General features: G+C 40.0%; 1 protein-coding gene across 10 annotated transcripts in view; it reads left to right on the top strand.

Annotated features, from left to right (window-relative positions):
• Positions 1-276: 276 nt before the first annotated feature.
• Positions 277-25,872, top strand: part of R3HCC1L (R3H domain and coiled-coil containing 1 like) — a 93,823-nt gene continuing 68,227 nt past the window's right edge. The window contains exons 1-3 of one of the 10 annotated variants that reach the window (XM_078434694.2): positions 398-1,733; positions 3,997-4,156; positions 25,239-25,347. The gene's annotated coding sequence lies outside the window, so the exon portion shown is untranslated. The other 9 variants (XM_078434699.2, XM_078434698.2, XM_078434696.2 and 6 more) reach the window with 9 other exon arrangements.

The raw sequence follows: 25,872 nt of genomic DNA, 5'->3' as shown, positions 1-25,872 counted from the left end.
AGCAGAACCTACACGGCAGAGCACGAAGGAGGAAGTGGAGACGACGGATTATATTGCCTTTTTCAAAAAAACTTGGCCGTTAACGGAAAAGGGGGGATGGTGTAAGAGCGGGACGGGAGGACGTCTGAGCACGTTTATAGCTAAAGCGAAGCCCAGAGGGTTGAGCAGACGGAAGCGCAAACCCCTTCTCGCCCTTGCAGCTCTGCCAGCCCTCCCCCCACGTGACCGGGAGGCAGCCTGCGCAGCCCCGGCCTGGAGGGACTACAGCCCCCAGAAGGCCCCGCGGCGCGGGTGGGGGGAGGAGTCGAGGCCTGGCGCGCGCCCCAGCGGCGCGAGCGGAAGAGCAAGAGCTTCGAGGAGGTGGCGGAAGCGGAGAGCGACGGCGCGCCCGGTAACGAGCAGCCCCACGTCCCTGTCCTTTCCTACCTCTACACCTTTAGCTGGGGCTGGTCGCTCCCACTTCTCCCCACACACTTTGGACAAGACTTCCTTTCTCTTTTTGTTAGTTACCGGTATTTTTTTCCCCTCACGTGACTCACGGGGCGGGTCTCCGTCTGGGGCGGAGGTTACTGGGAAGCTGCCGCCCTTCGACCCCTGTGGGCCCTGGGTTGCAGGGATCCTCCCGAGGCCCTTTTGCTGTCCTAGAGGCTGAGCGCCCGCTTTGGGGCCTCTTCCCAAATACTCTCTGCGGAGAGGACATTCCTTTCCCGGGTTTCAACAGGTACTGAGCGGGTCCGTGGCGATCCCCCCAGGGGTCAACGGGGCTGTGGGCCTCAGAGGCCGCCCCGAGAAGACCCCGGGGCTGCTGGCGATTTCCGGGCTGCGAGCATTTTGAGGGAGTCCGCTCGGCTGTCCAGGAGCCCCGGGCTATGGGCATGAGCTGGGAGTGAGCTGTCTGAACGGGAGGATGTACTTCCTGGTTTGTTGGGCGGCCCTCGGAAACCCCCAAGTCCGATTATTAAAAGTTTTCTTTACTCAATAAAGCCGCCTCTCAGAGTTGACAAAGGAAAGAAGCACAGGGTTTGGAGACTAATGTCCTGAGACGAGTCTCAGGTCTGTCACTTTCTGGACTTGTGATCTTTTGTAACCCGTTTTCCGCAGCCTCGGTTTCTAGATCTGAAAAATGGGGCTACTAGTCTTTGGCCTGCCTGCCTTCCAGTGTTGTGGGCGTCAGCGGATAATATGTGATACGTGGGAGAAAGCATGTATCAGATATAACTTTATCCTCCTGTCTCCAGTCTAGGTCAGTTGAATTTTAAAACCACGTTCATGTCTTTGAAACTCGATTATAAACATGACCATGCTCTTTGTGAAAAGCAAATGATTTAATAAATAAGGGGAAGTGACTTTGGAAACGAATACAAGCCATGCAAACGTTAAGCCATGTACCTCTTGAAGAGGTGACTTGAAGGCCCTGTCACCTGTGGAGTCCGTTTTAAACTTCATCTGCAAATTAAGGTCTCCCAGAGTTAGGACACTTCCCTACCCCCAACACACTCGCCTGTCAACCCATTTTGCTCAGTTACAACCTTCCTTCACCACAAAAGTGCAAGGATCTCAGCACTTTCTGTTCATCAGTTGTGCTAAACTGATGCCTGTCTCCAGCAGGTCTTGTATTTTTTTACCCCCTTTAAGATACTTCTGGTGCTAAGTCTAGCTCTAATTCTAACACAGTTCCACTAACCTTGTGTGCATAGTAGCTGAAATACTGGGGTCATCTTCATCTGTCCTAGGTATGTATGCTAGAAGTCTGTTTCCTCATAGTTAGAATTCAGAATATAAATAGCCCATATTCCAGTCTTCTGGCAGTTAAGATCTGAGACTCTAAGCAGGTAGATTTTTTGTCTTATTTTTCCCCTTGTAGAGAATGGGATTTTACAATCAATATAAGGGTTTGGAGGTGTAGTAATAAGGTAATCCTAACTTGTATTTATACTGATATCGTCGGTTGGAAAAAGCTTAAATGTGGTTCAAAAAAACAGGATGGCGGTACAGTGAATTAGTCCAATGTACAAAGTTGAACAAATTGCGTTCAAATCCTGGTGTTGTGACTTACTTTATGACTTTTGGCAAATTAGTTGACCCCCCTGGGCCTGATGACTAGTTTCTAGGATAGATACAATAACATTTATCTTGCAAGGTGTTCATAAGGATTAAATGAGATGTTAATATAAGAAACTTAGTAGTGCATAGAGTAAGTGCTCATTGCTTTGTTGCTATTGTAATTGTTGACTATGATGATCAAAAAATGATAATTTAGATAATGTATTTTCTTGAGATTCTTTTTTTTCCCCAAAATACTGTAAATAGAAGTTCTCATTCTGCAGTGTGTTTCTTAGCAATTGTATTTTATATAAAGATTATATTAGGCTATTTTTCACTTTTAGAGGTTTCTAAAATGCTATTGTGAAAAGATTGTTGTTTGGGATGTGCTTTGGTGCTTCATTTGTAACCTGTCGTAAGGATGCTGTTTTCTGTCTGCACATTGTAGCTTGTAGTAGAACAATTATCTGTGTTTATGACTTAGTTATTGACTATTGACTAGGACATAGTTTTATAGAGCCATTTTTTGGTCCTTCCCCTCATTCCTGCCTTTTTTTTTTTCTTTTTTTTTTTTTTTTAAGTCAGACTGTTTGACTCTAAAAGTTAGTTAGCTTAGTGGGTAGGTTCCAGAGAGCTTGGTGACCTCATTTTTTATTAAGGTAAAACTCTTAGTGACATTGGTGTACACATTTGCAAGGAGTGAGAGTTGAGAGAAACCAAGAAGGATAGTCTAATAGAGAAAATTGATCTGTTGGTCAAAGCAAAATCTTAGGGTTAAGAATTGAAATATTTATTTTTATTTCCTACAAATGAATTTTGACTACAAGATACCTGCAGACTCAGATTTTTAGGAAATGTTTCCTTTACTCTGTTTTAATGTGGTATCCTCTGGCTCTGCCCTGGTAATTTCATTCTTCCAGTTATGAATCTGCAAGATAACTATTTTTTCACTATAGACTTTTATACAAAGCTATGACAATAGTCATTTCCATTAAAAATTACTTTGTATGCTATAATGTATTATTTTTTCCTTTGTTTTAAATGCTTGTGTTCTTAAAGAACAAGAATCTTTGCTGTTTTGCTTAAAGAAGTTTTGGAAGGTAAACTCATTCTCAGCTTTAGCATCTAAGTGTACGTAGTGGATATGCTCAGTAATGACTGTGCTGAATAGTTCTGAGTAAGAACATTTTGTTGATTGTCGTATGTCCCTAAGGCATGCTGTTGAGAAACTATATGGTATTGTGGAAATAACCTAAGCTTTGGAGTCAAATCAAAGTTTGAATTCAGGCTCCACCACTTAATAGGTTATGACTTTGGTTCATATTATCATTCTGAGTTCATTTTCTTATCATCTGTAAAACAAGGATAATAATAACCAATCTCGCATGACTGAAAAGATTAGAGATTTTTTGAACTAGGCACATACTAACCAGGCTTAGCAAAAGGTAGATTATGTTAGCATTACTTTAAAAAATTTTATTATTATATTTTTATGATAATCATTGATTTTGGTCAAACATTTATAATTCATTCCTCTAATACTTCACATGATCAGTGTATTTTGTTTTGTTTTGTTTCTGTTAGCCAAGGTTAAGGTTGTTGACTGTAACCATCAACCCATGAAACACAGCAAAGCTAATTGGCCAAGATTTTCCAATCTGTGACCCTGTCCTCATTAGCTCCATAGATTAACCATTCACAAAATAGCTCGCCAGAATGAATGATAAAACTGGTATATTGTCGATTCAGTACTTATGTACTCATTAGACATAATAGAGTTAAGTGAGCTAGTGCCAGAATAAAAGTATAGATTTTTAATGATAAACCTGTTTAAATATAAGACTAGCCCTCACACTCTGTATAAAATTGGGGACCTACAGGGTGATCTTTGACAATCATTAACCTGAATTATAATTTAGACATTTCTTCTTTGTTGAACTGTATTTGTTGCAGACTTCCCACTTATAGAAGTGGAAAGAAATGGAACTAGGCTATTGGTAGCTTGAAAGAGAACCCTACTTCTATGCCACCCATCAGAAAATGTGGTCTTAGCTAGTGGAGAAAACATTTAGAGTTCCTTGTTGATGAGCCCAGCAGGATGGATGAAGTCTGGGTAAGTCATAAGAGTTTATTGAATTACGGAAAAATTCCAGTTGACAGAGCTTTAGATAGAAGAGAAGTTATAGGGTGTTGCTCAGCAAGCTGTAAGCCTGCATTTGAAGAGGGTTTTCTACTCTCTCAATAAAACATAGACCAGTTGCTTCCAGTCTGTGGTGTGCATTTTTCACTTGTCTCGTGCTAGCTTTCTATATAGCTTTCCATTCTTCAGAATCACTCTTCAGTTTTATTAACATTTGTTGTCCCTCTTATATCTTTTTTTTTTTTTTTTTTTTTTTTTTTTATGTCAAACATGGTTGTTTCCAGACTAGGGATAAAAATAGAGAAGCACTGTTGGAAACAGCAGGTCTGGTGTCTAGTATTGTGAGATTCCCAAATAACACTGTTAACCTGTTAATATAATGGTATAGATTTCTGACAGCTCCTGACCATTTACTTGGTACAGAGGCAAAAACAGAGGCAAAAACAGAGGCAAAAGGTATGTGGCACTCCTTAATAGATTTCCTTCTTAGGAAAGAATACATGTAGTGTTAATACTGGCTTGCAGTTGGGCTGTTTCAAGTTTTTTTTTTTTTTTGCCATGGAATACCAGAAGAGTATTAAAGAAGAGAAGCACTTGGATATAAATCCTAAACTCTCAAATTTATATCAGTAGTCCAGTATGTGTTTTCTTATCATCTATAAAATAGGGATAATAATACCATTCCTGCTAGTTTGTCAAGATTAGAGGGAAAAGGTAACAGAAATGTCTTGGAAATGGGGTAGGTAGCTGTGGGGAAGAAACTGACCAAAAGGCAGAGTCCATGAGAGTAACACAAACACCTATCCACGCATATACACACAGACATACGCACTGGAGGGAAACAGAAGAACACACATGATAGGCAGAGAATGAGGGTCTTCTAGAGACGGGAAGTCAGAAACACTGAGAGAGACAGTCTGAGGCAGAGTTAGAAAGAAGAATAATCAGAGATGTAGAGAGAAGGGCCACCTTAGAAACGATAGATGCAGAGAGGGAGACAGAATGCTGGAGGGATCTGGGAGGGCATGACCAGGAGATGGAGAGCTTATTGAGGTAGTTGTTTTCTGTTACCTGAGGAGACCTTCTAAATATTTGTAATTAGCAAGGAAAGGGAAGAAAAGTAGATATTAATAGCAAACAAGTAACATGTTTATGCAGTTTTTATTCTACTGAAAATTCTCCTTAAATTCTAAATTTATTTTGTATATTTGGCATGCTGACACCAGAATAGCTTCTGTTACAGATCTATTAACCTCTTGCTTGACTCTCTTCATAGTGTATTTTAAACACATTTTTAAAAAATTAAATAAAACTATTGTTTTCTTTTGGAGTGCTTGGGTGGCTCAGTCAGTTAAGCATCCAACTCTTGGGGCACCTGGGTGGCTCAGTCGGTTAAGCGGCCGACTTCGGCTCAGGTCATGATCTCGCGGTCCGTGAGTTCGAGCCCCGCGTCGGGCTCTGGGCTGATGGCTCAGAGCCTGGAGCCTGTTTCAGATTCTGTGTCTCCCTCTCTCTCTGCCCCTCTTCAGTTCATGCTCTGTCTCTCCCTGTCTCAAAAATAAATAAATGTTAAAAAAATTAAAAAAAAAAAAGCATCCAACTCTTGATTTTGGCCCAGGTCATAATCTCATGGTTTGTGATATCAAGCCCCACATTGGGCTCCATGTGCTGTCAGCACAGAGCCTGCTTGGGATTCTCTCTCTCCATCCCTCCCCTGCTCCTGCTGCTCTTTCTCTCTCTCTCTCAAAATAAATAAAAAACATTTTTTTCTGAGGCACCTGGGTGGCTCAGTCTGTTAAGCGTCTGACTTGGGCTGAGGTTATGATCTCAGAGTTCCTGAGTTCAAACCCCACGTCGGGCTCTGTGCTGACAGCTCAGAGCCTGGAGCCTGCTTCAGATTCTGTGTCACCCTCTCTCCCTGCTCCTCCCCTGCTCAGGCTGTGTCTCTCCCAGAAAAATAAACGTTAAAAAAAATTAAAAATTTTTTAAAATGTTGTTTTTAATTAAAAAAAATTTTTTTAATGTTTATTTTTGAGAGAGAGAGAGAAAGAGACCGAGTGCAAAGCAGGTGAGGGGCAGAGAGAGAGAGGGAGACATTGAATCCAAAGCAGCCTCTAGGCTCTGAGCTGTCAGCACAGAGCTGGTCTGGGGACTGGAACTCGCGAACCTGGAGATCATGACCAGAGCCCAAGTCGGATGCTTAACTGACTGAGCCACCCAGGTGCCCCTCCCCCCCAAAATTTTTTTTCTTAATAAATCTGGTACATGGTTGCTGTAGAAAACTTGGGAAATAAAGAATTAAAACAACAAAAAACAGCCTTATAAGCACATAACGAAGGCCACATTTTTCATATGTTTTTTTAGTCTTTTTTTCTAGGCATCTGCAAAGCTCTTCTACTTTCCTAAAGAAATCAAAAAGCTTTTTATGAGTCCAAATGATTTTATAAATTAACTGTGGTGGAATTAACTTTATGTACCAGTTTTGGCACTTAAATACTTCTGTAAACTATTTGTATACTTGTTTTTATTTCCTCCCATTCTAGATTAGATTAATAACTATATGTTATTTACCTTTGTGTTTTAAACATTTAGCAAAGTGTTCTACATATGTCAGGTACTCAGAATATATTTGACATGAATTGTTGAGTTCCCAAGTGGAAACTGTCTTATTTAAACAGGTCTGTCCAATTTCTCATTGGCAGATTAGACCTTCTTCAGTGTTGAGAAAAGCTTGATATTAGAGTGTATGTGTGCACGTACGTGTATAGGTTTCATATGAATGGAGCTACTGAACTAGGGAAGGGCACTTTTTCTGGTTAGCTTTTTGTGTAGCAAGCCACTCCAAAACTTAGCGGTGTAAAATACCCATTTTATTATGCTGTGGATTTTGTCTGAATTCAGACAAGGTAGTGAGGAGATGGCTTACCTGACCTTTAGGTGGAAAGACTTATAATTAAAAGCTGGTGGTGACCTGCCGGCTCCTGGAGGTGTCAGCATTCATGTCTGGGGGCTAATGTGGCTGTCCCACAGAACACCTGCCTACAGTTTCTCCACATAGACCAGTGGAGCTCCTTGAGAGCAAGGTGGTGACTGTTTCCTAAGAATGAGCATCCTAAAAGAACCACGCAGAAACTGTATTGCCTTTTGGGACCTACTCGTGGAAGTTACATAGTGACATAAACTTGTCAGAGTCAAAAATAGCAGTTACACTGAACCCACTTCTCACGGGAGAAGTGTCAAAGTCACATTGTAAGAAAGACTGGGGACAGGAGATAGGTGCCATCTTTGGGAAAGACAGTCTGTCACAAGCACTTAATTGAACTGAAAAATAGTAAGTTACAAATGAGTTAATACAATTATCACATTTTGAATTTCAGTTCATAAATTTCCTGTTGAGTCTTAGTAAGGATTTCCCCCACTGTTGATAGCATTTTTATTCATTTATTTTAAATACTTATACTAAACTTGTAAAAACTTTTAAACTCAGAGCTATTTTAAGTTACTTTTTTGGCTTTTGAAATCTGAACAAGATCTTACTTCTTTTTTTAACCCAGTTTGCAAGTTGGTCAGTATCTGTATTTGGGCTTTTTCACATCCCTTTTTAAATTTCAAGTATTGTTTTGTAAATAATATGGTACATGTTCACTGTTGAATATGTGGAATATCAGGAAAGAAACAAAATCCATGCATAATTCCACCTCTTAGATGTAACCAGTTTCAGGTCCATAATTTCTTATCCATGTTTCCTAAATTCAAACTGTTACGAGAATGGGAAGTCTTTAAGAAGTTTGTGGCAAACTGTTGGCAGCAAAATTCAGTCTGCACTGATGTCAGGCTACTTGTAGTCTTTATTTTACATAGTATAGTGATTTATACTTTTCCCATACAAATATTAATGTGTTTAATTAGAGTTTTGCCCGAAGCCCTAGTTGGAATATTTTGTAACATATGGAATATATACCATATTAACCTTTGTAAAATATAAAAAAAGTTCGTGAATTGTGAAGCCTCTCTGGCCCCAGGTGTTTTGGGTAAGGGATGTTGGACTGGAATTAAAAAAACTAGTGCCAGGGAAAGATGAATTTATAGCCTATTTAGTGGTCCTAAATTTTTTTATCCTATGAATCTTTTCAGAACTTTTGTGCTTTCATTTCACATTTTCATTTTAGGAGACTACCCAGAAGGAAAATTAGTAGTCTTGATTTGTTTATGTGGTGTGTAATTCTCTACAACTATCCCAAATAACAGTTTCAATCTCAGTGTGACCATCTTTCAATACATTCAGAATTTCCATTGACCTTTTAGGCCTCTTGACTCTTCTAGTGTAAGAACCAATGATTTATTAAGTACTGGAGTCAACAAGCCCCAGGAGCCATGTAGCTCTTGGTTTCTGCGACCATTGTTGTTAATGTGACGTTGCTTTTCTTTCACTTATTGCTGTAGTGTTTCTTTTTTGTACTGTGCTTCTTGTTTATTTCCTTGGGTAGCCTGAAACTTTTCTTTGCTTCTGACACTTGAGTTCAATGTCAAGGAATTTATCTTTGACTTCATAATGTCATATAGTTTTAATTTTTAAGTATTTCTTATTATAAATTCAATATGTGCTCATTATAGAGGATTTGGAAAATATATCCATATTTTCACCATCTGGAAGTAACTATTAACATTTAAGATTATTTCCTTCCTATGTATGCCTATTAATGTAATACAGATGCACTTAAATTGGGATCTCTTGCTATTGTATATAAATTTTGTATCCTGATTTTTTTAAAGAAAGGTAACATGTTTATGAGTAGTGTCTGGCAGTTTCTGGAACTAGCGTGAATTATATTCTGGGCAGTGATCTTTAAATTTGTATTCACTTTGAGTGGGAACCTAGGAAATGGGTTCAAATTCTGGCTTTCCCATTGCCAATCTGAATACCAGGGAAAGTCGTATGATGAAAACAGTGAGAATGGTTGTCCTGGCAGCTTTGTGGGCTAACCTCTAGTTGAGAGTGGCTGGCGAGTATTTCAATACAGCAGTAGTGGGGTAATGTGGAAACAGAAAACATGATAGCTCGTGGAGGAAGAACAGTAAATATGGGGTTGGAAAATTTGAAAGAATCAGAATATCTCAAAGTTTTGAGCCGGACCTAGCAGGTATATTGTAGTGTCATTGATAGTGACATTGGGAAAAGAGCTCAGATAGGCCTAGGGAGAAAGATAATGAGTTCAAGTGCTAATATAAATTTTAGGTTTTAGATCATTTGAGTGCTAGTTAAAAAAAATCTGGTGCTTTAAAACTAAAGAACATAGGGGCGCCTGGGTGGCTCGGTCGGTTAAGCGTCTGACTTCGGCTCAGGTCATGATCTCATGGTCCGTGAGTTCGAGCCCCGCGTCGGGCTCTGTGCTGACAGCTCAGAGCCTGGAGCCTGTTTCAGATTCTGTGTCTCCTTCTCTCTCTGCCCCTCCCCCGGTCGTGCTCTGTCTCTCTCTGTCTCAAAAATAAATAAAACGTTAAAAAAACCAAAAACAAACAAAAAAACCCAAAAAACTAAAGAACATAAAAATGAAAGGTCTCACTTTTAAAGTATTTGTTTTTGAGGCCGTACATTTATTTTAGCAAATAAGTATTCTTTGGAATTTGTCTTTTGAAACTGCTTTCAGAAACAGTAGAGTCAATACAAGAAAACCAGTCTCGTTGCTTGATGATCATATCCTTTGTTTTCAAGAGAGTATTTTCTAGCTTGATCACTCATCTTAATTACTTATTTCTAAGTGATATTTGACAGTTTCTAAAAATGATTCTGCAGAGGCATAAAACTTATTACCATGGTGGATATTTAAATGACTGTCATGTGGTTGCTGAAGACAACTTAAAAAGTCTTAAGCTGTGATAGCATCCTTAGAATAAAGTACTAGTGTATATTGGGTTAGGAGGGTGGGTTCTGGACAGCCTAGGTTTGATCTCTTTGATACACTAGTTATATGTTTTGAGCAAGTTACTTAACATGTCTGGGTCTCGGTTTCCTCATTTTTAAAATGGATATGGCACAGTACTTCCTGCTTCATAGGATTGTTGTGAGGATTAGCTCTTAGACTTAGAACTGTGCCTAATAAATATTAAGAGCTCAGTAAATACTAGCTATTTATTACCCTCACAATAACTACTGCCATTGCTACCACCACTACTTTATTTAATATGTGCGTTTTAAAAATCACTTGTATTCCTGTTTAATTATGTCACATACAAGTGGAATGATAGGCAGCTGGAGATAAAACTAGAGCTCAAAGATCTGACACATAGAGATGTTATTTTAGAATGTTGGCCTAGAACCCAGTGGGAGAAGAGTGGAAAAGACCAACAATAGAGTATTGAGGAATACTCACAATAAAGGAGAGGCAGGAGAATGTTTAGAGAAACAGAACGAGGAGTGTGCCTTAGCCTAGCGGTTATACTAATTAGGATTAGATTTGGTTGCAACCAAATAGCAGAGATTTCAACATCATAGAAGTGTATTTCGCCCAACGTCAGGAATTCCCAAAGTAGTCTAGGACTGGTATGGTCTGTCTGTCATGGTGTCATGTTGCACTTCTCTGCATGGATTCTGTTCTTTCTGAAGTCACTTTATAGTCTAAGTTACTGGAGCTCCAGCTGTTTCATTCACATTCCATCCATCAGAAAGGAGGAAGAAAAGAACACATTTCCTTCCCCTTAAGGATACTTACTGAAAGTTACACGTACCACTTTTGCTCATATTCTATTGGTGAAAATTAGTCACATAGCGACACCTTTCTGCTGGAGAGATGGGTAAATGTAGACTATTCTGAGTGGTCAGTGCCTGGGAATAAAGAACAGGAACAATCAGGATAATCCAAGTGTGGCTAGATGAAGAATACAAGGTAGACAACAGAATTAATTGTCTTTAGGACAGTTTGTCATTATTGGTAATCCTTGATAGAGTTTCTGTACTTATAAAAATTATGAATATAAAACCACTCTTGTCAGATTGCGTTAACAGTACTTTGTTTTTAGGGTATAATCCTTTACAAATCCTTGTTTGTTTGTTTGTTTTTTAAGTTTATTTATTTTGAGAGAGAGCATGCACTCATGCCAGAGTGGGGGACGGGGGCAGGGGGAGAGAGAGAGAGAAAGAGAAAGAGAGACAGAATCAAAAGCAGGCTCCAGGTTCACTGCAGAGCTTGATCTCACCACTGTGAGAACACAGCCTGAGCCGAAATCAAGGGTTGGACACTTAACTGACTGAGCCACCCGGGTGCCCCACAGATCCTTGTTTAATTAGGATTATCAGTCTCTCATAAGGAAAAAATTATGTGTATGTACGTATATGTATGCTTGTGTGTGTACAAACATACATATACATAATGTGTGTGTTTTATGTATCTCCTCTTAACATTGGCATTGGCCAAAATTACTCCACGTTGCCACAGTGTGCCTTAAAATGGTGGTAAATAAGCCTCTGATACCTCTCTTTTGTTGTCTTTAGCCCCTAATTTTACTTAGCTTTCCATCCACTCTCCAATTTGGTTGTTTTGGGCAATGTTTTAATTCGTCTCTGTCCTTTTATGTTACTACTCTCTCTCACTGCTGTTAATCGTACTTCCCCAAATAGATAAATGAGCAAATTTAATTAAATGTGTTATTTGCACTCTCCTGATCATTAATGAATTTGTAAGTAAGATCAGACCTACAATCTTCCTGGTATTACAATTACTGAATTTTGTCCACTCAAGTGGTAATTATTTGCCTTAAAATTTTTTTATTTTTAAAGCTTCTATATTTTGTATGTTTGTGTTCTTTCAGTACTAGGAAAAAATGTGAAGGTCTCCCAACAAAAAGGGAGACCTTTTTCCTTAGGATGTTTTTTTTTTTTTTTTTTTACTCCTTTCAATTGAAAATATTTTATTTATATATTTTTTTAAATGATGAACAATACATTTAAGAAATTCGTCAGTTGCTGTTTTTTGTATTTTATCAACAGACATATAGTTTAAAATAGACAAGCTTTAAAAGTCAAATAGTAAAAACAATTTATAACAAAACATAGTGAATCCCCATGCTTTCTAGTTTCTTCCCTAAAGGTAACCACTTTCAGCTCTTCTTCTGGCATTTATGTATCCATATTTCCAAATAATATATGTGTAGTGCTGTCTTTTGAGTCACCAATTTTTTCATTATATGTTAAGTTTCTATTAAGATAGAGAAAGTTTTACTGTTCTTTTTAAAAAAAAAATTTTAATGTTTATTTTTGAGAGAGAGAGAGAGAGAGAGAGAGAGGGAGAGAGAGAGGCAGAGTGTGAGTGGGGAGGGGCAGAGAAAGAGGGAGACACAGAATCCGAAGCAGGCTCCAGGCTCTGAGCTGTCAGTACAGAGCCTGATGCAGGACTCGAACCCATGAACTGCGAGATCATGACCTAAACTAAAGTCGCTGTTTAAGTGACTGAGACACCCACATGCCTCTGTACTGTTTTTCAACCACCATCACCACTGCTATTCCTTCTCTACCTTCCCAATTTAGTTATATTACAATGTCTGGTTAAATGAAATAGTTAATCTTACGTTTACGTTACTGTGCCTGTGCAAATTTTATTTGCTGATAGTGTCTTGAAATAGTAGCCTCTCAGTGCAGTTTTCCATAAGGTCAGTCACAGTAATGTGTTCTAATTTTCTTCCTTTTTTGGCAACTTCTCTGCTAGAGACCTTCGTTGTCCTCCTATCTACACCTAATATCTGGGCCTGCTTCACAGCTCATTTCTGGGGAAGATTTCCCTTTGTTATTCTTAGACTTTTCTTTCCTTTTCAATTAGATTCCCAGTATTGTAACTCTTAACCTTCCTTATTCCTCATTTACCCTCTTGCTTAGGTAGAGCACATCCTCTGGTAGTTGTGTTGGATTTGAAAGATGCTACTGTGGCAGAGAACATGGGGACGACAGCCTTCAACATGCCTGGCTCTGTCTTAGAGCTTCAGTCTGGATTGGTTGCCTTCTACTTCTGGTGCAGTTAGCATCCTGGAATCCCATTCACCAATATTCCTTCACTTCTTTTTTGTATTGAATATCCTGTTTTCCATATCCATGCCTTTCTTTGTTGGGATTTATTTCTTCATTTGGTGTTAGGGTGATGATACCACTATCTAGAATATCTGATCAGGCACATCTTGAACAAAGCAGAGTGTTAATCATACATAGTGGTTTTTGGGAGTGTGGAGTTCAGGGATTGGAAGATTTTAAGAGGTGGAAGTAGGTTAACATCATCTGTAGATGCATGGTTACTTGGGTGACATTGTAGTTCATTTGTTGGCCCTCAGGTGGGGGTGTTTATTGGAGTGAATCTGTCCCTGATTGTTTGGCTTAAAAGAGTGCCTTTTGGGTTAAGTTGTCCTTATCAATTGAATGGATTTGAAACTGATTCTCTTGGCAGTTTACCCTGGCTAGGAACAATCCGTCTTTTCCTAAATTTGTTAGAACTTTAAATTCTTAGTCCTCTGGTGATTTTCTAAGAAAGTGTATTTATTATATGGGAGGTAATTTTTAAGCCTTTCCATGTCAGAGTGTCTTTTCTTTCTGTCCTTACATTTGGTAAATCTAGTTTGTGTGAGTGTAAAATTCTAGATTGAGAATATTTTTCTGTGGAATTTTGAAGGCATAATTATTTCTCCTTGTCCTCTGTTGCTATTGAGAAGTCCTCAGCAAATTTGAGTCCTCTTCTTTTGTTTGGACCTACTCATTGGAAACTTGTTCAATCTCTGCTTTGTCCCCAGTATTCCGAAATTTAATAGTGATGTGCCTTGGTGTAGGTCTTTGCCTGTTTGTATGTAGTACTGGGTATTTGTAGGTATTTGTAGGTCCTTCTAATTTACAACAATTTACCTTTTCTTTTCTTTTTTTTTTTGCAGCTAGTGTGTGGGAATGGGAGTGGGGAAGGGTAGATCTTAGCTTTCAACCATGTGCACTTCATCACAGGTTTTAAAGACCTCTGCACTTCCAGTTAGCCCCTAAACCAGAGATCATCCCTTTTTACATTCTGCAGAGATAACCTCAAGTCTTTTTTCAGGGAGCAGAAGAGATCTAAGGATCTAACTGCTCCTCAGACAGCTTTCACTCAGTGCCCTTTCTCCATTTCACTTCCAATTCCAGAGGCGGTGCTGTCCATTCCTGATCCTTGTGTAGGTTTCTGGCTATAAATTGGTTTGGGTCTCAGCATTCTCTACTGTTGGATTGGGATTGGACTCCCCAGGATCTGCTGTAAATATTTGCATATGTTCCAGCTTCCAAAGTTTTGTTACTTTTTTCTCCTTTTTCCACCCTTGTTGTTTTATATCTTTAAAAAAAACAACAAAAAACACTTTACTATCTAGGCTGTATTAGAGGGCATCATCTTCATTTATTATGGGGTGGTCCTTGCCCTTAATTCCCTGACTTTGGTTGTGACTATTCCTGACTGGTTTATAAAGTAACAGCATTCTTCTCCGAGGAAGATGCAGGTGCCCCCTTTCTTGGCAATGAGGAGGTCAAGTGCCCATCTGTTCTGGAGGGCAACTCCTGCCAGGGAACTTATTTGGCCCTGCAAGGACACTAGGGAGTCAGCCACTCGTTCCATGTCTTCATTGAGTTCTCGGGACAGTTTATGATATAGTTCCACAGAAGAGCCTGTGCCTCCTACCCTCGTGGCCAGTCCCTATCCCTGTGGCTATTCTTGTCCCTAGGAGGACGGGTAGTAACACCGCTCATTTATACTGGGCCTTAAGACTGAAGGTTTATGAATGGGGTCCAGATTAGAGGCAGTCAGTAAGAGGAAGGTGAGTGCGAACAGGAACCTCTCGATGTTTTCCCAGCTTTCTGAGGCAACCTCTGCCAATCTGATGGCAAGGAGTAAGGACGGTCTATTTATTTTATTGGACTGGCGATTCCTCAAGCTTCTGCCGTTTGTAGACCAGCCAGCTTCCTGGGTGTGGTTTGAGTAGGGCTGAAGATCCTAAAAATGTAGGACTCTCCAGAAGGTCACTTTGAGCGGTTTTGTCAGACTTGGGTCAGTCTTCCGAGTCTGGGGCTCCTCAGGTTTGGCCTTCTTGACTCTGGAGTGGTGGTCCCATGGAGTGATGTCCGTGACCTTGAGGCAGTAGGGAGGTCACAGTAACGGTATGAGGCTCAGTCCACTGTGGTTTGAGAGGGTCTTTTTTCCAATCTTTGACCCAGACCAAGTCCCCTGGTGAGAAGGGGTGTACAGGGGATCCTAGAGAGATTGGGGCCCTATCTGTGGTATATCGTTGTAACTCATTTAGGGTAGCCTCTAAAGCTTGAAGTTCTCTTATTCCCTTATCCCCTATTTGGTGTAGGTCCTCTGGGAGGCTCTCTAGACATGGAAGGGCCTTCCATGTATTAGTTCAAAAGGGGAGAAACCTTGAGTTTCTGGTGTGCAATGGACACGCAGGAGGTCCAGGGGCAATAGGTTGGGCCATGAGAGGTCTGTTTCCTGACAGAACTTGGCTAAGGTTCCATTGAGGGTGCGATTCATCCGCTCTACTTTCCCTGAGCTTTGAGACCAGTAAGCAGTCCAGGTGATGTTGAGGGAGTTGGTTAAAGTTTGTATAATGTCCACCATGAACGCAGGGCTGTTATCACTGTGGATTGTGGCTGGTAAGCCAAACCGGGGGACAGTTTCTTTCAGGAGGACTCTAGCTACTTCCTGGCTCCGTTCCGTCCTGGTTGGGAAGGCTTTGACCCATCCAGAGTGTGTACAGACTATCACTAGGAGGTATCTAAGTCCTTGGCTTGGCTGGACATCTGTGAAGTCTATTTCAAGGTCCTCAAAGTGGGTAGCTCCTATTTGGACTCCTGGTGGGAGTCGCGGCATAGATCAGGCATTATTCTTGGCACAAGTCACACATTGTTTGCTTATTGTCTGACACAACACGGGCAGCAGACTGATGTAATATTGTTTTTTGAGGAGGGCCTCTAATGCAGTTTTTCCTAGATGGGTGAGTTGGTGGTATTTGCTGACTAGATGCCCTCCCATTGTTGCTGGGACGAAGATGCGTCCATCTGGCAGTTTCCACCATCCTTTCTTGGCCTGGGTGGCCCCTTTGACCTCAACCCATTTATTTTCTTTTTTAGTGTATCTGGGTGGAGGGCTGGAGTTGTCAGACACCATAGGGCCATAGTAAGGGCCATATGTCATGGCCATAGTAAGGGAGGGAGCTGTGTCTACCTCCTTATTTTCCAATGTCCTTTCTCCTTGCAGTAGACACATTGATCCCTTGCTGAGGAGGCTCTGGGCTTCCCCCCTTTTGGCAGCTGGACCTTCCTTGTCCTTTTGTTGTCCTTTTCCTTCAGAGCAGCAGCAAGGAGGCTGACCTTTTTTCTCATCTTTTTTTCGGCTTCTCTCTCAGCAGTGACCTTCCTGTTCATGTAGACCTTGTTAGCAACCTCGATCAACTGGGTGATGTTCATTCCAGTGAAGCCCTCGAGTTTTTGGAGCTTCCTTCTGATATCTGGGGCAGCTTGGGCCACAAAAAGAGGTGTTTACCATCTGTTGGCTTTCTTGTGCCTCGGGATCAAACGGGGTATAAATGCGGTAAGCCTTGCATAGCCTCTCATAATAATCCCTGGGGATTCCCCTTGCTGCTGGATGATTGATGGTATCTTGGTCATATTCATGGTCTTCTTAGCCCCTGCTCAGATACCCCAGAGGGGAGCCTCTTCGTACCTGCGGTTGTGGACTTGTCCTTCTTCTGTAGTGAAGTCCCATGTAGGACGTTCTTCAGATGTGGCTGTCCTAGCTCAGGTGCCAGGATCGACAACCCTGCCTGGTGTACGTTCTTCAAGGTATTGCTGAGCTCCTCTCATAATTCTCCGTCTTTCTTCAGTGTTAAAGTGTGGAGCAGCTGTTGGCAGTCTTACCAAGTTGATCAGTGGGTCTGAAAGAGGGACTCCATTAGGTTTGTGGTTTTTTGGAATATGATGGTGTGTTAAGTTTCCAGTTGAGATCAGTAGTGGGAAAGGCTGGTAATGCATCATGGAGCTGCCAGGCTGGAGGGTTTTGTTTTCGTTGTGTCTCTCAGGTTCCCGCGTCTCTCGTACTAGTATCTGGAGAGCGCCTATGCCTGGCCAAGGGCACAATCTGGCCGCTGGTTCTGGGGGAGAGAGGATGTGCCGAGTCTGGAGGTGGTGGGAGACCGAAGGTGGCAGAGTATCGGGAACCAGGGGGTTAGGTGCTGATGGTCTCAGGGGAGCATATGGCAGGGGCAAGACTGGTTCTTTTGCCGGATCACTGGCGAGAATTTGTGGAAGTGGGGACTTCTGTACCCTAGCCTGTCCCTGTTCATTGCAGGTAAATCACACCCAAGGGGGAAGGGTTTGGGCAGTCTCTAACTAGGAGTCGATATATGGGAACTGATCTGGGTGACCTGGGTCTCTGGTGACAACACGCCAGACACAGCAGACTGTTGGGACATCTAAGGTTCCCTGTGAGGGCCATCCTACACCAAAAGTGGGCTGTTCCAAATCACATAGGGGCCTTAACTTGCCGGGGGTCGTCTTAATTCCATTGTCTCCCAAAAACTCCTTCTTGAAGTTCTTGATCATAGTCTCAAGAACTGTGGGTGTGCTCTGTCCCGACTTCATAATGTTCCCATGAGACGGAGTCACAAAGACAGACAGAGGGATAGGGGTGCCCCCTGAAATGAGGAGACCAGTCAGATGCCCGTCTGTCCATGTCCCAAAGGAACTTAGGTGAAGTGGTCTCAGCTTTGTGACTTACAATCGGAAACTATTCTGATGCCGCCATAGACTGTATGGTGTTCACTACGGAATCTGACGGACCCACTCAGACTCCGTGGGCTTTTGGGGACCTTAAGGGTGCCTGCCCGTGGAGCCACACATTAAGTCCTAACTGAAGGACCAGATTGGGCTGCACATTCACTCACACACTCAGACCAGAGGTTAATACATTCCCTCCCTGGGAATCCCTACCTGTGAAACCTCTGAACGGTCTCTGGGAGGTGATCAGGCTCCCCTTCCAACCTGATGGGTGGGTCTGACTGGGTCAGGAGCGCCAGGCCTTACAGATGTCTGACATTGGGTCCAGATCCTCACCTACCAAGTCTCCTCGAGTCTGGTGGGAACAGCGGAGCGGGGCTGGCCTGAGGTGACCAAGCAGGAGAGTGCCGAATATCAGGCAGGGCGCGCCTTCTCCATTGAGATTACTCACCGCCTCGTCATTTTCCCCAACCGGTGGCAACAATGGGCCAGTGCAGTTGGGTTTCCCGGTCAGGGAACCAAATGTTAGAGAACCTGGTCTGGATCACCCAATGGAAGAACCAAGCGGCGCTCAGAGATCTTGGAAGGCAGGAGGTTTATTTCACACAGGCAGGCTCAGAGGAGATCATTCTCCAGAGGTCTGAGACCCGAGCGCAAGAATGGGGGACAATTTATAGTCTGTTACTTCCACATTAGTAATAATTTGGTGCACGCTGCAAGTGGGGTAGGAGGAAGAACCCGGAAGGGGAGTCTTCGGGCGGGGACTGGAATTCCCCTATCAGTCCTGTCTGGCCATCTTATAACATAATTTTTCCCTATCAGAATGATACTACATGATCATTATAATTTTAATAAATGAAAGGCAAGTAACAATATGGTGCTCAAAAACAATAATTAAATATGGGTCTGCAAAGAGGGTATTGTTATAGAAAATGAAGAATGCCATGCCTTCCTTGATTGCAGGCTATCCTTTTAATTTCTATAAGTAATTTTTAGAAAAAACATAAAAATGATTCATCTTCATTATAAGAAAGCTAGCAAATACTGGTAAGTATGAGGAAGAAAATAAAAATCACTTTGATTCCTCAACCCAGTGCTAACCACTATTAACCATTTAGTGTATATTTTCTAGTCTTTCCTGTGCATTTACGTGTATTTGTGTGAGGATGTTTAAATGGAACATATTACATGTATTATTTTGCTTCTCTCCCCATTTTTTCCCACCATAAATGTGTATATCTGTTACGTCAAGAGAATTTTTTGTGTAGAATCTAGAGTCCATATTAACATCTAACAGCTGCTATTCATTTGACTGCAGATTATGTGCCAGGTACTGTGCTAACATCTTTTTCTTTTTTGAGGGGTGTTTAATTTATGTTGACATTATTTCAGACTGCAGAAAACTTACAAGAATCTACAAAAAATTTACTCAGATACCTCAAACATTAACACTTTACTACTTTTCCTTTTTCTCTCCCTCTCCCTTCCTCCCTTTCTCCTCTTTTTTTCCTACTTTTCCTCCCCTCCTCTTATTTATCCTCCTTCTCCCTCTCTGCCTCCCTCCCTCCCTCCCTCCCTCTCTCTCTCTCTCTCTCTCTCTCTCTTTCCATATACATACTATCTATTTCTTGAACTGTTTGACAATAAGGTGCTGACCTATTTCCCTGTATACCTAAATACTTGAGAGTGCATTTTCTAAAAATAAGGTTATTCTTTTATGTAACCAAAGTATAGTTGTGGAAATCAGGAAATTAACATTGATTTAATATTATTGTGTAATCTGCAGGCTTGTTCAAATTTCAGCCCTTGTCCCAATAATGTGCTTTCATGGCAAAAGAAAATTCTAGATCATGGAGTGCATTCAGTTGTCGTATCTCTTTAGTTTCCTTTAATCTGGAGCATTTCCTCAGTTTGTATTTTTTTTCATGACATTGACATTTTTGAAGCGTGCAGGCCAGTTATTTTGTAGAATGCCCCTAATTTGGGTTTATCTGATGTTTTCTCATGATTGGATTCAGACTATCCATTTTTGGCAGGAGTACTGTAGAAATAATGTTATGCTTCTCAGGACATCATGTCAGGTGGTGTAGGATGTTGAATTACTGGTAATGTGATCTTAGATCACTTCATTAAAAATCCATCCTTGCTGATTTATACCTTTAAAAAAAAAAGATTTTTTTTTAAAGTGTTTTAAATGGTACTGTCTGCCAGGTTTTCCCGTGTAGTTACTATTTTTCCTTTTGTAGTTTTGTTGGTAAAATACACATAATATAAAATTTACCAGATTAGCCATTTTTAGGTATATAGTTCAGTGGGGTTAAGTATTCACATTTTGTTTCTAATTTTGAAATACCTTTGAGAAAACACTTTGAGACTTTATAGATGTTACTTCTTGAACTTTTTTTTAAATTTTTTTTTTAACATTTATTTATTTTTGAGAGTGAGAGAGAGCATGAGTGGGGGAGGGGCAGAGAGAGAGGGAGACACAGAATCAGAAGCAGGCTCCATGTTCTGAGCTGTCGGCCCAGAGCCTGATGCGGGGCTCGAACTCACGGACTGCGAGATCATGACCTGAGCCGAAGTCGGACGCTCAACCGACTGAGCCACCCAGGCACCCCACTTCTTGAATTTTTACTCACCAATTTTAGTATTGATTGGTGATTTCTGCCTGAATCATTTTCATGATGGTTCCAAAATAGTAGATTTAGAAATTCAACATACAGAATATGTAAATCTACCATATCTTCTACACTTATTTGTAATAATACTTTATTTCATAATTATTTATTTTGATGCTGTTCCTCTTTTGGCCTTGCTGTCCCTTCAAGCCGATTCCTGTCTCCCTTTGGCTTACGCTACTCATTCTTTGAGCACTGCCTCACTTTTTACTGCAACAAAATGTAGGCTCATCTTGCACTTTCCCAGCCTGAGCCCTGGAATGAGTTATTTCTTTAAGGAGCTCTGGTTGCTTTTGGTAGAGAATAGTTTTAAAAGCCGGGATCTGGACCCTAGATGCCCTCGTTGCTCTAGGCCCTCTCAGCAGGCACATGGAAACAGTTGTATTGTGGTGTAAGTGTGTGTCCGTCCACACACACTCAGTACATCTTCATCTGTCTACTGAAAGCAGTGAGTTTATACTGATAACCTCTGATTCCAACCCAGTACTACAGGGTTTATTCTGTCCTTCCTTTATTCTGTATTTAGAACTCCGTCTTCCAACAGGGAAAAATCTAGCCCTGTTATTCATATTTTTACTTATTGGCTCAATCTTAGAATAAACTTAAGAATTGCTAACTCATACCACTATTTAAAAGACACCTAAGCAGAGTTCAGTATTTGTTGATAGGTTTTTCTTTAGCCTAAAGGTATATACTCTAAATCTCCAGTGTCCCAATAGGGTAGCCACTACACATGAATTGTTTTGTAAGTGTAAAGTATACACTGGATTTTGTAAATTTAGTATAAAATAAGGAAGGTCAAAGATCTTATTAGTATTTTAGTAATATTTTTATGTTGATTATATACTGAAATATTTTAGATATATTGGATAAGATATATTAATAAAGTTAATTCCACCTATTTTATTGAAATGTGGCTATCAGAAATACTAAATTACATATGTGATTCTCATGTTTCTGTTGGACAGTGCTGATCTAAAAACCATGCTTAAAAGTTACTTGGATTTGTTTTCTCTCCCTAGCATTCTTCCCATCCTCACATGGTTATGTTAGTCATTTGAAATACAGTTCCGTTTTTTTTAAATTTTTTAATCTTTATTTATTTTTGAGAGACAGAGACAGAGCATGAGTGGGGGAGGGGCAGAGAGAGAGAGGGAGACACAGAATCTGAAGCAGCTCCAGGCTCTGAGCTGTTAGCACAGAGCCCAATGTGGGGCTTGAACTCACGAAACGTGAGATCATGACCTGAGCCGAAGTCAGACACTTAACCGACTGAGCCACCCAGGAGCCCCTGAGATACAGTTCTGAGTTTATTTTTATTCTGAGTTTTTCTCCCCATCCTAATTGATCTTCCTTATTTTGGAATATGTGAAACGTTAACATGGTTCCAAAAGTAAGAATTGTACAAAAAAAATGTATACTCAGAGCAGTGTTCCCCCCCTTTTTTTTTCCCCCTTTCCACCGTTTTCTACCCCACTCTGTAGATAACCAGTTTCATCATTTTCTGAATTATCCTTACTGTGTGTTTTCCCTTCGGGAATGATGAGATACATGTATATTTTCTGATTTCTTCTGTTTTACACAGAAGATATATACTATAGAAAACTTTTGTGCTTGGTTTTTTCATTTAACACAACATATTTTGGAACCCATTCCATATCAATTTATAGACTCACCCTCTCTCCGTCTGTCTTTTCCTCCCTCTGACAGTTGTGTATCACTACTGTGTTGTGAGGATGTTAACCATTCTTTTATGATGTTTCCAATATTTTGCATTTACAAACAGTGCTGCAGTGGCTAACCTGGTCATATATATTTTTGTATGTTGGAAATATATCTTTGGGTGAATTCCTAAAATGGTATGTTTGGGTCAAAAGTTTAGAAGCACGTGTAAATTTCTTAAATATTGCTGTATCCCCTTCTGTGGAGGTTGTATAAATTTGAATTCTTACCAGCAGTATGTGAGAGTGTTTGTTTTCCCATAACCATCAGAGTGTTGTTATACTTCTTAATTTTTGCTAACCTTAAAGGTAAGAAGTAGTATCTCCATATAGTTTTAATGTTTATTTCTTTTGTTAGTAGTGAGGTTGAACATGTGTTCATATGTATAAAGGTCATTTAAATATCTTTTTTTGTGTTTGTTAATTGTTTTGTATCTTTTTATTTATTTCTCTATTAGATTTTTTTTCTCCCTCAATTTTTCTGAGTTCTTTTTTTTTAGGGATACTAGCTATTTTAAGTTCTATATGTTACAGGTATTTTCTCCCAGTTTGTCAGTTGTTTTTTGGTTATGTGTGTGTGTGTGTGTGTGTGTGTGTGTGTGTGCGCGCGCGTGTGCATGTGTGTGTCTGTTTCTAGGCTTTTATCTAGTTTAATTTTTCAGTCTTTTGTTGCATCTGAATTTTGGGTTGTAATTGGAATACCTTTCTCTTTCCCCAAGGTAGAGAAGAATTTACACGTTTTAGTTGTTACATTTGGATCCCTGCTTCGTTTAGAGGTTTTTTTTTTTTTTTAGTGAATATTATACAAATTTAAAAATCTTCCAAATTTTTTCTTTAAAAAGTACAGTTTTGCCCCAGTGTTTTGAGATGTCATGTTTAGCATACATTAAGTTTCCATTGAGTTTATTTCTGGACTTTCTACTCTTTTGCACTGATCTGTCTATTCCTGTACCATTATCACGCTGTTTTAACTATAGAGGCTTTGTAGTATATCAAGGGATAGCTTTTAACATTTTTAATGTGTCATGTTACATCTTTATTTTTCTGTTGAACTTTAGTGTCAGCTGTCTATCTCTAGAAGAAAGTTTGTTCAAAATGGGATTTTTATTGGGATTACGTTAAATTCATAAATTACTTGAGGGAGAACTGACGTCTTTATGATGTTGAGTTATGTTGAGTTTTTTTTTATCTGAGAACAAGGAAACAAGCTTTCCATTTGTTCACATCTACTCAGGAATGTTTCAAAGTTTTTATATTGGTTTTGTACACTTGTTAAATTTTTCCATTTTTAAAAAACTCAATATATTTGTAGATCTTTATATCAGTTTTTATAGAGCTACATTATTCTTTCTAATGACTATTTTTGTATAGCTTAGATATACCATAATTTAACCTTACCCATATAGGTGGACGTTAAAGTTGTTTATAATTTTTCACTATTATTTAAAAAAAATTTTTTTTTTTAACGTTTATTTATTTATTTATTTATTTATTTTTTTTTTTTTTAAATTTATTTTTGGGACAGAGAGAGACAGAGCATGAACGGGGGAGGGGCAGAGAGAGAGGGAGACACAGAATGGGAAACAGGCTCCAGGCTCCGAGCCATCAGCCCAGAGCCTGACGCGGGGCTCGAACTCACAGACCGCGAGATCGTGACCTGGCTGAAGTCGGACGCTCAACCGACTGCGCCACCCAGGCGCCCCTAACGTTTATTTATTTTTGAGACAGAGACACAGCATGAACGGGGGAGGGGCAGAGAGAGAGGGAGACACAGAATCGGAAGCAAGCTCCAGGCTCTGAGCCATCAGCCCAGAGCCCAACGCGGGGCTCGAACTCACAGACCGCGAGATCGTGACCTGAGCTGAAGTTGGACGCTTAACCGACTGAGCCACCCAGGCACCCTAATTTTTCACTATTATAAATAGTTTTGGGAGAAGTATTATGGTAGAGGTCAGTTATTACCTTATGATAAAGTATTTGAAGAATTGCCTGGTCCTAAGCCCCTTTGATATGTAAAAGATTCTGAAATATTGTTAAAATGCTTTATACGTTATTAAAAGGTATACCTCCATCAACAGTGTGTGAATTCTGTCTACATTTACCAAAATAGGACCTTATTGCTCTTTCTTTAAGTCTGTCAGTTTGATGGGCAAACAAAAGTACTGTGTATTTATATATTTATTTTGCATTTCTTTGGTAACTGATATGATTTATTTTTTCTTTGCTAGCTGATGAGGTTTATTTTTTATCCATCCATCCAACCATCTGGCATATTCTTATTGAGCATCCACCATATGCCATCCTGTAAGTTAGAACTGTAGTTATGACTAGAAGTTGAGCATCTTTTTGTGGTTTTCATCATTTGTATTATTCTGGTTTTTTTCTTAAAAAAAAATTTTTTTTTTTAACATTTATTCATTTTTGAGAGAGAGACATAGCCTGAGCAGGAGAGGGGCAGAGCGAGAGGGAGACACAGAATCTGAAGCAGGCTCTAGGCTCTGAGCTGTCAGCACAGAGCCCGATGTGGGGCTTGAGCTCATGGACCGTGAGGTCATGACCTGAGCTGCAGTTGGACACTTAACCGACTAAGCCACCCAGGTGCCCCACTTTCTCTCTTTTTTTTTAAAGGCAATTGATATGCATTTCTGTCCCCTCAGACTAGTTCTCACAGGACTGAGAATGAGAAAAGATGACATTTTCTTATTCTGTTTGGTTGATGAACTACTAAAAAGTATTTTCATCTGTTTGTGTTTATTTTCATTGCACATTCTATGGTAGGTAAATGTGTTAAACTCTTAGCATTCACGAAATGAGATAATGAAAGTTAAGTGCGTAGACTAGTGTCAAAGAAGTAATTATATATTTTTATAAAAATAACTTTTATTATTTTCCAGGTGAGACTGCTGTTTATCAGAAGGAAACTTTTGTACCATTTGCCTTCAGATAAAATCTGTCTGCATGTTCTAGAGTTTTATTATTCAAAAAATAAATGTCATTTATTTGGTAAGTCAGTTGACTATACTTGTGCGTATTTTATAGAACTATTGTTTATTTACTCTAAATATTTATTTGCTTATATTTTGTTTCTTTTAGTGTCATTTTAATTGTAACTCATTTAAAACAAGTTTGAGGGTGGCAATTTCCTGAAGGACTGAGGGTCTCTTAAAGATTTTCTTCTATTCACTGTTGTTCTTAATTTTGGTGTTTGCTGTAGAGAGAACAGGGGCTGGTTAAATATTAGAATTAGTTCTCAAAGCTGGGATACTGGTTTTGCTTTGTTTAGTCTCTTCCACTGTAGGAACAGAGAATTGACATCCTTTCAAGCTCTAGAACTTCCCTCTCGTTCATATATGGAGCAGTGAAGAAGCTATGTTATTATAGAGGTGTGAAGAACTGACTCAGGAAGATTATATCTTCAGTAAAGCATAAAGAAGCAGAGTGAATAATGCTATGAAAGAAATTAGAAATGAAAAATAATGAGATAGCTAGTGAAACTGATTTTAATTATTTCATATTACTCTATAGGTG

Source organism: Panthera onca, chromosome D2 (genome assembly GCF_046562875.1).
Source record: "Panthera onca isolate mPanOnc1 chromosome D2, mPanOnc1 haplotype 2, whole genome shotgun sequence".
Taxonomy (NCBI): Eukaryota; Metazoa; Chordata; class Mammalia; order Carnivora; family Felidae; genus Panthera; species Panthera onca.
This window is presented reverse-complemented; position numbering and strand designations above follow the sequence as displayed.